We start from the raw sequence: 10,595 nt of genomic DNA, 5'->3' as shown, positions 1-10,595 counted from the left end.
TGAACAAGCTCCCATGAGCTCTGCGGCTGACAAATCCCCAAAACAACTTCTACATTTACCAAGAATCCCCCAAAAAACTTCCAAACAAGTGATTTTTATTACTTGTGTAAACGTCACAATAAATGTATACATAGAATAAACAAGGAAGATCCAGGGGTCTCATTTATAAAACTGTGCGTAGGATCCTTACTCAAAGTGTACGTGTGCCTGAAAGTCACAAATATTGAGACTTATACAGTAGGTAGTCAACCAGAATGCCTATTACCGCCGCGCTATCTAGTCACCGCGGCAAAAATAAACCAGACGCATTTCAAAGTCGTTCACGAAATGACCCCCAGGTAGGGGTGGGCGATATGGCAAAAATATCATATCACGATTTTTTTCAGGAAAATCACGATTCACGATTTTATCACGATTCCTTTTCATGTTGGTTTTACTATTTTGCAAGTGACTGAGCATCACAGCCAAACTAATGTCCCTATTTTAAAAACAAAACCTTAGGTAACAACATATTTAAATAAAAAAGAATGGCAGACATTTAGGCCAAAGTGGCGAAGATAAAAAATATTTGTCATTGTCTTTGTTATTAAAAATTAAGAACAAAGATACACATACACAACTTAATATACAAATAAAAAAAACAGTGCTTTATTTTTTCAGCTACAGGTGTATTTAACAGCATTGAAGAAAGTAATTAAATGAACAAATATGAAAATAAAACACAACATCGACTTCACTATATAAATTTTACATTGATTCTTATTAAAGCGACTATTAAAGTTCTCAGTCAAGAGTGAGTGAGATGCTCTTTGTATTTTGTTGTTTTATTAACAGGGATAGTTCTCCCAAAAATTTAAATTCTCTCAAGCCGCTTTAAACCCGACTAAGTCTCCCTCTTCTGTTGAAAATAAAAGTTATTTGGAGGAATGTGGGTAAACAAACAGTTGATGTACCCCAGAGACTTCCATAATAGTTTTTTCCTACTATGGTAATTAATGGGGACCAGCAACCGTTAGCCACACTCCTCAAAATATCTTCTTTTGTGTTCAGCACAAGAAATAAATTAATACAGGTTTGGAACAACATTAGAGAGTGAGTAAATAATGACAGAATTTTTATTTTTGGGTAACTATCCCTTTAAGGACAAGCGGCAGCATGTTTACTATTAGGGCTACTGTCTCTTTAAGATCTGCGCGCAACGAGTCTACACGCATTTGACAAGCAGATTTTTTCTTCATTTTTTCTATTCTTCTTTCACTTTAGACATAACCAACTTTGTTTATGTAAACCTTGTGTGTATTTGACAGTATTAGAGCAATAAGATAACTTAGTTCAGTAACGGGTGCTGTTAGACAGGCTAGTGCATGTGCGCGCGTCGGGTCTATTGCGCTCAGAAAAGCGCCCGTTAGAACAGCGCATCAGCAGCGAATGACATGTTTAACCGGCAAGGCTTTAAAGCACATGCAAATAATTCATTTTTATGAACTACAGTGTCCCGTTCCTTTGCATTTCATGTGAATATACGTCGCGCTGTACAGTATGTTGAGACGGAGGCGCCAGAACTGCAAACTGATAAAATGGACGATCCTACGATATTTCTTCAAAACCAGATCGTGGAGACATTTTAATCGTCCACGATCAAAAATCGTAATATCGCACACCCCTACCCCCAGGTGGAGCAAAGGGACATTTTGCAAAACAGTAGCAATTGACCCTTCGCAGGGATCTTGATTGACAGGTGATCTGACCAATCATACTTCGCCATCCGCCATTTTGTCCGACTAATATTAAACAAAGATGCACTTTTGTTGTAGGCATACACACGTTACATTCTTTCAGCAGTTATAGGCCTAATGTAAGCTCAGAGATGGTCAAATAAAAATATTTTATTTATTTTAAGTTATATTGTGCTTTGTAGGTATAATGTCTGCTGGAATGTAAAAAAAATGTTCATTGTTAAATAAATATTTTTTAATTGTACACTGTAAAAAAATATTTTTTATCACAACTTTTTCTTTTGTCAAATCAACTTCGATAACTAATGTGTGAAGATAACACTATTTTTGAGTTTCTGTTTATTAAACCATTCTTCTTTGTTGTATAAACTCATTTTTAAATTACAACGAACTCAAAATTCGCAACAAGGTAACTTGCTTTTTTAAGTTAAACCAACATTTTGTTTTTACAGTGTAGTTTTGTAATTGATTTTTTCTTTGAAAAGCAAGACAAAATAGTAAAAAGCACATTTTGACTATTTAATTTATGCAATGGTGGAAAATATGTCAAAATAAATGGGAAAAAAATGCGCAAAACAGTGTTCGGTATTTGGCCAAGTCTTTTATCATATTCGGTTTCGGACAATAATTTTAATTTCGGTGCATCCCTATTGAAAATATAACAATTCGAAGAGAAAAAAACGGTTTTATGATCGAATTTCGCACGTAGTTCGAATATTCGATCCCGAGTCATCCCTAATCTTTATCGTTATCTTTATAGTTATCGTCCTGGGTGTTAACGGGCCTTCACTTTACTTTAGTGTTTCCCCGTCTTCCACTGGGTCAAAACCACATCACTACTGTTTCTAAAAGCATTTATCTATGAAAAGAAAAGCTTAACAATGTTAAAAAAAATCAATAACAACATAAATCAATGGTTTATGTCAAAGACACCTGGGTAATAGGAAGATGAGCTTGATCTGAATGAGGAGTCAAAGCAGATTAACTCAAACAGAGCACAGAGCAGGAGAGACCTTTGACCTTTAAACAGACACTAAGAAGATTTAGCCGAACATGCACTTTACACAGATCAGCTCCAGTCAAGCGTAACGAGATTGTGTTGGGGCGTCTTTCATTAGTATAGTTCAGGATACTGTGTCTCTCGTTCATTAACTCATTACACGTGTGATTCAGGCAGATGTGCAGGAAAACTGAGGCTAACGTGATAAAGTCTAATGACTAAAGCCTCCAAATGATCAACATGATTAAACCTGCTGCACACGATCTACTTCTGTCCTGTCGCCGGACTGATACTTTAGACTTTTTACCAAGGAAAAATCTTTTAGTGTAATTGTAGAAACTTCTATTTTACCTAAAATAAAGTGACTTTACAAAGTAAACGCAAAAATAATGTGATTTTACAAAGTAAACACAAAAATAAAGTGACTTTACAAAGTAAACGCAAAAATAAAGTGATTTTACAAAGTAAACGCAAAAATAATGTGATTTTACAAAGTAAACACAAAAATAAAGTGACTTTACAAAGTAAACGCAAAAATAAAGTGACTTTACAAAGTAAACGCAAAAATAATGTGATTTTACAAAGTAAACGCAAAAATAAAGTGATTTTACAAAGTAAACGCAAAAATAAAGTGACTTTACAAAGTAAACGCAAAAATAAAGTGACTTTACAAAGTAAACGCAAAAATAAAGTGATTTTACAAAGTAAACGCAAAAATAATGTGATTTTACAAAGTAAACACAAAAATAAAGTGATTTTACAAAGTAAACGCAAAAATAAAGTGACTTTACAAAGTAAACGCAAAAATAAAGTGATTTTTACAAAGTAAACGCAAAAATAAAGTGATTTTACAAAGTAAACGCAAAAATAAAGTGATTTTACAAAGTAAACGCAAAAATAAAGTGATTTTACAAAGTAAACGCAAAAATAAAGTGATTTTTACAAAGTAAACGCAAAAATAAAGTGACTTTACAAAGTAAACGCAAAAATAAAGTGATTTTTACAAAGTAAACGCAAAAATAAAGTGATTTTACAAAGTAAACGCAAAAATAAAGTGATTTTACAAAGTAAACGCAAAAATAAAGTGACTTTACAAAGTAAACGCAAAAATAAAGTGATTTTACAAAGTAAACGCAAAATAAAGTGATTTTACAAAGTAAACGCAAAAATAAAGTGACTTTACAAAGTAAACGCAAAAATAAAGTGACTTTACAAAGTAAACGCAAAAAAAAGTGACTTTACAAAGTAAACGCAAAAATAAAGTGATTTTCGTTTTAAAACTACAGAGCTTTGTTCATAAAATGTCATCTTACTACATTAAATCATATTATTGATAGATATAGTGACTGATATTTATATGCATGTTATAAAGATCGCATTGATTTACATTAAGCATCAGAATTTCATCTTTTGTCCATATTTATCAGCATCTTGCTTATTTTTGCTCAGTTTGGGCTGTGAATAAAGCTGAGCTGTTCCTCCTCCATATTCTTCTCACTATATAATACTGTATGAGCCATAAAAGCTCAAATATGATAGTCAATTGCATATTTCATATTACTGCATGTGTTATTTTCATGCATCAGGCCGTATAACCCCTTAACTCCACCCCTCTTTTTTTAATAGACATGAAAATGCACATGCCGAACTTAAATGGTTGTAATTCAAGAATGCTTTGGAATATAGATGTAAGATTGGATCTTGTTTTAAAGAAGACATTTGGCAGATTTTTTTAGAAGTGAAATAAATTAAGAAAGTTAAACAGAAATAAAGTTATAGAAGTTTGAGTTTATGAAAATGTACAATGTTAAAAATTTAATTATTCATATTTCATATCAAATATATATTTTCAAAACCTGGTGGACTCGAAAACTGCAATAAAAAAAAATCAAAGGCAAAAATCTGGACAAGTTGTGTTTCAAATGTTAGGTTGATATCTCAGAAAATGAGCGTTCAGTGAGATTTAGTTTGGGCGCAGTACCACACTTCTCCACTAGTGGACATTACTGCACATATAAGGGCGCCTCCATCTCCATATGTTGTTTGAGTCTGAACCATTATTTTTACAATTTTCATACAATTTATGAACTAGACATCCTATTCAGAAGTAGTGTTGGAAGTTTGGCAGATTTTAAAATGAATTCATCCTCTAAGAAACACAAAAGATCACGTATGTGCATTATAGCTCGCTGACACATCACTAATGCTGAATCTATTATTATTTTCTTTATATGTAAAACATTTTCAGACCTTTTTTTCTAAAAGAATTGAACGGATGCTATCTTTTGAACTCTTGGCATGAAAACAAACTGAGGTTTCTTCCATTCTTTCATGATTTTTCATGTTCATCACTATTTCAAAATAAAGGTCTGAACACGCCTTAGGAGTATGAACATATTCTTGCTGCAAATTGATAAATTACGGCTATTTATTTTGAAAATCAGTCACCAAATATGTAAACTAGCGATTGTAAGCTTTCAAATGATATATAGTTTGTCAAGATTAGTTTAGGTTTAGTGTAGGATATTACTGTTGTAAATATGTAATGGCTGCGATGCCAATATAAGGGGTTAAAGCAAGTCTAATGCATGACATTTGATCAGACAAACCGTGACATTTAGACAATTAGACGCAGCGTACGGGGACATTGCACAAGAGATTGATTAAACTAGACTTCTGTTTGACCATGCAGAAGAGGTTTTGTGTCGCTATGCAGTTGCTAGGGTGTTGCTAAGTCTCTGGTCTCTACATTAGTCTTGCTGAAGTGAAATATTTAAGCAAAAAAAAAAAACTTCTAATCCTTTGTTCAACAAAGAAATCAAGACAGAGACGGGATAGTCATGTCGTGCCAGGAATACTGCTCTCTGATTGGATCAGAGGAGGTGATGATGTCATAATAGTGGCTAAATCATGCCTCATCACTTCCCATCCTGTACATGGTTTGAAATAAATCACATTACAGGCATTATTATAAATGCGCTCCAGAACTGACATAAAAAAAAAAAAAAAAAAAAGCAAGAGTTGAGAAACCAACAGAGTCAGAGAGTCTAATAGGGATTGAGAGAAAAGGGCCTGTGGGAAAACATGACCGAGATTTCCCAACATCAATAATTGCAGCATTTACAAGTGAATAATATTAAGCATGAAACGCTGTTAGAGAGAAGTAGACACGCAACGGTGATGAAATAAACCACACTAACAGATCTCACATAGATCTTTCAATCTGTCACCATCTTTAATGTTTTGAGCCAACCAAGAAAATAAAGGCTTTTTAACTTTTTTTCTACATATTTCGAGTGCCTTGGAGTTCCTAATTTACAATATACACCCAAAAAATATGAATCCAGTCATCATTCTGCAGAAGTGAATGAGGATGAGCAACAAAAACCGCCAGGAAAGTATCATAACAGTACACTGTACAAATGAGGTTTACAATAAAATACTATTTCCGTCTTTCTACTTCAAATATTCATGCTTAACTTGCTCGTTTCTTTGTAATTATTTGTGACATTTACTATCGTGAAAACTTTCAAAAATTTCAAGTGACTTAAAAAACGTTTATTTGTCATTGAATCATTAATTCAAGAGATTCGTTCACAACACTGATTCATCCAGTAATGAAACAAGTGAAGACTTTATGAGTGAGTCATTACATTTATTCAGATTAATTAAGCAATCATCATTTTGTCAGAACCCTGTAGTAAATGACATGTTATTTTGTTTATAATCGTGAGAGAATCATGTTCTCAGAATCGTGTACTACATCCGCCATGTTGTCATTGTCATTCTGCTAAACATATTTTATGTTCCACAGAAGAAAGTCAGTCATACAAGCCGCGTTTCCATTACCCTTCAAATTGCGCAAATTTAAATAGCGAATGGAAATACGTCAACTTCGCAAAAAACTCCCATTTATCGCAAAAAAAAGTTTCCGCTCGCATGAGGCGCTTTTTCAGGCAATTCGAAAAATAAATATTATTTAGCAAAACTGCAATGGAAACAGTTTTTGTGCATTAACAGTCACCTGACGTCGATGATGCGGTGTGTGTGGAGAGAATACGAGACAGAGTTGTTTATTAAATTCATAAAAGACAAAAAGAATTACAGGAATACTGGATTCTAAACCTCAAAGAAATGAGCAGAACTGAGGGAGAAACACCCAGAAACTCACAGTATAACGGTCTTTATTTGCCATAAATGATTGGATAACACACACACCCACACACACACACACACATCCGTTGCGTACGTTGCCATGATTTTGGGAATGATTTATCACGAGAGGGAAAGTTTTAGTCGCATAACATCGGTTAAAGCTACAATATGTAAAAAAAATTATGACGCTGAATGATGGGACTTGCTGTCAAGCTGATGATCTAATAATGTTAATGGAGGAGTGAAAACATTGATGTTTTTTAACATTACAGCGGTACGAAGAAGGTCGCGATTGCTAATAATAGACAGATATCACACGCAATCCCGCGGATATAAAGGGAAAAGGAGATTTAATTCTACCAAATACCCGCAAGTGCTGAATAACTCACACAGGTCAGTTTATCTGACGAATTAAACTTGTGAGGTAACGCAGCGCTGTCTCACTCGCTCTAACGTTACACTATCACACTAAACAGCATTTGTGTGTTGAAAATTATAATGTTATTCTGTGTGTTAGTTCGTTTGCTATATGAAACTAGCAGTAATATAGATCAACATTAGAATAACATACTGATCATATTCTAACATTTCATCATGTTGAGCTATATAACATTGATTTGTTTTATGTACATGTGCAAGAGCGGTGTCGCTGTCAAGTCGTGACTCGTGAAGCTCAAGTCCAAGTTAGTCGCGGACGCTAGCTCTCGGCGTCTCGAAAACGCCACGCTGATATTGATCCTCGGTTTAGTTCTGCTTTTTTCTCCCAAAGTCTGCTTGCCATGGTCCATAATGTTTGAAGGAAATAAGAACAGCGTGCCGCTAAACGTTACGCACTACGCAGTTGTCCACGTCTGTCGCCATGGTTACGTCATGGCTATGTCAGTACGAGTGGAAACCGAGAATTGCGCGGATATTGCGTCATTGCAAATTTTTTTTCCGGGACGGCCTAATATTTAAAATAGGAATTTATCTGAAATAAAACATCTTTGGAGACTTTCGGGATATTGTAAGTACATAACTGCAGGAAATATATCACACTGTGCAAGTGATTTTGGGATATTTTATTACAAAATTCTTACATATTGTACCTTTAATGGAAACGCTGTCATTTCACAATAGTTTTTTGTCGACATTTAGAAAAAAATTAAAGTTTTGCGCAAATCTGTATTGGGAACACGCCTAAAAGCTTTGGAACGACATGATACTTTTTTTGGATGAACTGTTGCTTTAAATCATGGACACACCAAGAAACTGATCCCTTGACTAACAGTGAAGACGACAACAGCCCGTGAGCATCAGCGATCACATGCTCAGAGGTTTGGAGGGGGAAACACAAAAGAAACACTGTGTGTAACAGAGACACTTACTTATTAAGACAGTTTCAACATTGTAAAGATTCCGATCATTTACAGTATGACTTTTGTCTTTTTTGTGCCCCCTCATCATCTTCAGCAAAATCGGATTATTTTCATGTGAACTTCAACTTAGAAACGTATATTTCCACTAAAATGAGCATCATTGGACACGTTTATACAATATAATATGGAGGTTAACCAATCAAAACTCTCAAAAAACAATATGACTCTCTTTCTTACACTGACAAACACAAAACGCTACACACAGTCACATTAAAGTAGTACAATTCATATATTTTGAGTCTTATAAAATAATTTAAGTTGTTGACTGATAATCATTCCTACCGAACAACAATATTTAATATCACTGATCTCCAACATATCACACATCTTCATGAAGCGTATTTGAGCATACAGAGCTTGAAGGAGATTTGAGAGCATTAATGGAGGAGAAGACTATATTTTTTTAACAGAAATTGGTTATTTTCACAAAAAGCAACGTGTACTGATGGTTATATTTTAGTCTTCTGTGGTAAAAAGCAGAGAAAACTCCTGTTTAATTTTTATATTAATTTTTTATATACTAAACTCTGAATAGAGTTAAACCTGCCAAAACCTCAGTGCAAAAAGATGCAATAGACACAATTCTCTAGTATATGTCAACTATCTACACATCAGCACAATCCCGTCAAGTGTTTAACTGTAAGTGCTCTCATTAAATACTTTATAAGCCTCCCATAACAAGCCAGTTCAACAACCATCAAACCCATCACAGCTGAGCTCTAAAACACTGATTTAAATTCAGATCTCACCCTCGTGTCTTCCTCTTGTTCTCAGCGGGGGAAAGATCCTGATCGGCGGGAGCGTTCGGTCACACACAGACAACCACCAGCACACCCGTCCTGCTCGACTCGAGATCACTGCGGCTTTCTCTAGCTCTGGAGGAGAACGCTTGGACTGTTACTACTGAAGGCCTGGGGCAGGATCTCACACACACACACACACACACACACACACACACACACACACACACACACACACACACACACACACACACACACACACACACACACACACACACACACACACATTCTTGCGCAGACCCTCTCATGGGGCCCACCAGTTTTTTTATGCGTTGTGGGATCCACCCTTTCCAGTGGTCCTACACTGCTGTAAAAAACAACATTAGATCTAAAAAAAAATCTCAATCATTAATATCACTTCAATTTGACAAATTTCTAAAGTTTTGTCAAAAAAGGTATTTGGCCCCTTGTGGGGACCATTTCTAGGATTGCCGACTTGTGGGGTCCGCCCACATACACACATACATACCAAGTTTTTATATGTTAATGGGGCCCAAGGTCACTATCTGCAGCTGCTGACACCAGCCTTTATTATTACTCCCAGTTTCCATATTTTGGACTAAAATAGTTATTTTTGTAATGAGTAATTATGTATATATGTGAAACTTTCCATCTGCCTTTACAGATTACAAGACATACGGTTTCAAAGACAGTTTTATGACAAAACTGAAATTACCAATTTTATTGTAATGACACAGTTTATGCCACACAGTTGTCAGTCAATACACTTTTTATGAAATGATTAAAACAAATTATTAATGTAATGTCTAGAGGTCTGTACAATCTGCACTCAATGTTTTAACAACATCAGCCTGAACTTATGTAAACCCAACAGTTTCTCTTATATAGGCATTGAAATTATGTTTCATTGCACTGCATCCATAATGTCATGTTCACAAGTTGTTCTTTCCAGTGAAGCCTCAAATTTTGAAATCATGATACAGAGATATTTAAAGAAATGAAAAATCCTTTGACATATTTAACATATGCCCCACACACTTTCAGTGTTCAGGTAAATTAAAATAAATAAGAATATCAACATCCACACATCCAACATCCATCCATATATCAAACATCTGGTCAACATCCATCCATCCATATATCCAACATCCATCCATCCAACATCTGGTCAACATGCATCCATATATCCAACATCTGTTCAACATCCATCCATCCATATATCCAACATCTGTTCAAGATCCATCCATCCATCCATATATCCAACATCTGTTCAACATCCATCCATATATCCAACATCTGTTCAAGATCCATCATATATCCAACATCTGTTCAAGATCCATCATATATCCAACATCTGTTCAACATCCATCCATCCATATATCCAACATCTGTTCAAGATCCATCATATATCCAACATCTGTTCAACATCCATCCATCCATATATCCAACATCTGTTCAACATCCATCATATATCCAACATCTGTTCAAGATCCATCCATCCATCCATATATCCAACATCTGGTCA

Source organism: Phoxinus phoxinus (genome assembly GCF_949152265.1).
Source record: "Phoxinus phoxinus genome assembly, chromosome: 17".
Lineage (NCBI taxonomy): Eukaryota > Metazoa > Chordata > Actinopteri > Cypriniformes > Leuciscidae > Phoxinus > Phoxinus phoxinus.
The sequence above is the reverse complement of the archived record's forward strand: the minus strand, read 5'-3'. Positions refer to the sequence as shown.